Here is a 2,213-nt window from a genome sequence, read left to right as displayed (position 1 = left end):
TGTTTCTTGTAAAAAAGTAGGACTAATCAATTTTATCTTAGCTTAGCAAATTACTTAATATATCATTTGCATATATAGAAAATGAACTCCTGAAATGGGATACAAACTTAAACAATTACAGGGCTATCCAGGTAGCTCAGCATTCACTAGATTAAAATTTGCACAATAACTTTGAGTATATATAGTTATACTATATATATGTGACATACTTTTTAGCCAATATTGATGAGAGTTCTGGAAACAAGTTGTGTCTACCATATTTAGTATTTACGCTGAGAGTAAACATTTTGGTTTACCAAATGTTACAACTCACACTGAAACGTTTTGGTTTACCAAATGTTTTTAACTTACTTGTTACACAAACAGATACATTCACATGTGATATTGAACCATGTAGGCACTGGTCAATGCATACCTCCTAAGTCACAAGGTTCGAATTCAAATTTAAGTTTGTTGATCATAAAATTCGAATATGTTAGTTGAGTAAATATAACTAATAAATTAGTAATATATCTTAAATGTTAGTAATATATGTACAAAATTATCAAATTAGCTTAACATTGGTAGTAATGTAACTAAATAACTCAATATCATATTAAAATAAAATAATATTATATTACATAATAGTGTTATATTAAATACCATAAAATTTGGATGAAGTTTGGAAAGGGTAAAAACTCACTGAAATTTGAATCTTATGGTTGAAATTCAATGCATCTCCTAACATAGCATAGCTAATATTTGGTTCCTAAGAAATGACTTCAGTTTTGAGCCATATTTTACCCAAGCGGTTTCTCTATGAGATGTTCTCTTTTTTTCGGTCGGTAACAGTAGCTTTTTATTAAGAATTGGAAAAACTTGACCCACTTCAAGTGTCATAGCAACAAGAGTACCACCATCCCAAAGAAATTACAACAGAACCATAAACAGATCACAAATGACATAAAACCCGTTGGCTCAATAAACAATATTTAGTTTGGCCCCACCTTAAGAATGCGATTAAAGGACCATATCAAAACAAACATTTCTATGAAATTTTATTTTTTTTCTTCTCACCGCGTGTCAACAACCTTCATATTTGGCGGCCTCGCCTTCTACCAGTACAACAGAGATTCCTTTGATACTCTCACAACCTCCACCATGCATGCACTTGCATCATAAAAGCCACCAATTGGCTCCGCATCCATCACCGTACAGTGGGATATTTCTCTCTTCCTTCTAGGGTACCAACACGATTATCTTGTGATGGCTTTGTAGCCTCTCCAACCATGCCAGTATTAACACTATGCTCCATAACTCGTTCTTTCTGAGAGGGAGGCTCTTGAGGCAATTGTATTGAATTTTCAACAAACTGAGAAATTATTTTGCTTCTCTACGATACAATGTTCTTGAGAATCATCTTTCCATCAGGAAGCCTATGGAAACAATTTGTCTTTACCACGTTGTGTTGCCATATGGCGTATTTGGAAGCATCGTTTGCATGTAAATGACACTCCTTAATAGTCTAAAAACTGAACCCAACACCCAATAAGATGCCCTTCTGAAACGTTCAATTCAACCGAAATACAAGCGAAGAGAGAATGAAGGGGATTTGAAGACCCTTCATCCACCATCAAAAAATCCGTTGGTGAATTTCCAATCACCTTTGAAGAGAGTCGAACAAAATATGTGAAGGAAGATTTGAGTACCTTACCAAGATTGGGATCTTGTTAAAAACTTTCGTAGATGGATAATAATTAGAAAGCTAGGGGTTTCCACATTAAAATAAATATCTCCTCTCATCTCAAAACGTGCTCACACAAAATCTTATTTCTGCCTTTATGTTTTCATAAACAATAGTGGAAAATCTTTTGCCACATGAGAAACTTGAACACAATTGACAAGAATGGGCTCCCAATTTTTAGAAATCTAGGTATGCAGTTCATGTAAACATGGATACAATCCTCTGAAACTACTGAACAGATCTAGCTCAAGAAAACATAAATATTGTGATCGATTTTCCTATTCCATTTCTACATTCAACAATTATCTTTGATGAAGGGGTTGTAGGATCCCCTAGCCCAATCTTGTGCTACCATTGGTATTCTAGCAGTTTCTTGGCTGTTTTGTGCATAAACAATTCGTCTTGCCTACCTTACTGGCCTAGTTGTATTCTTCACCTGCCAACGTTGCATGAAATCCCCTACTAACTGCTTGCACTGATAGAAGTCTCC

Source organism: Cupressus sempervirens, chromosome 11 (assembly GCF_028749045.1).
Source record: "Cupressus sempervirens isolate cs-2001-9-10 chromosome 11, ASM2874904v1, whole genome shotgun sequence".
Classification (NCBI taxonomy): domain Eukaryota; kingdom Viridiplantae; phylum Streptophyta; class Pinopsida; order Cupressales; family Cupressaceae; genus Cupressus; species Cupressus sempervirens.
This window is presented reverse-complemented; position numbering follows the sequence as displayed.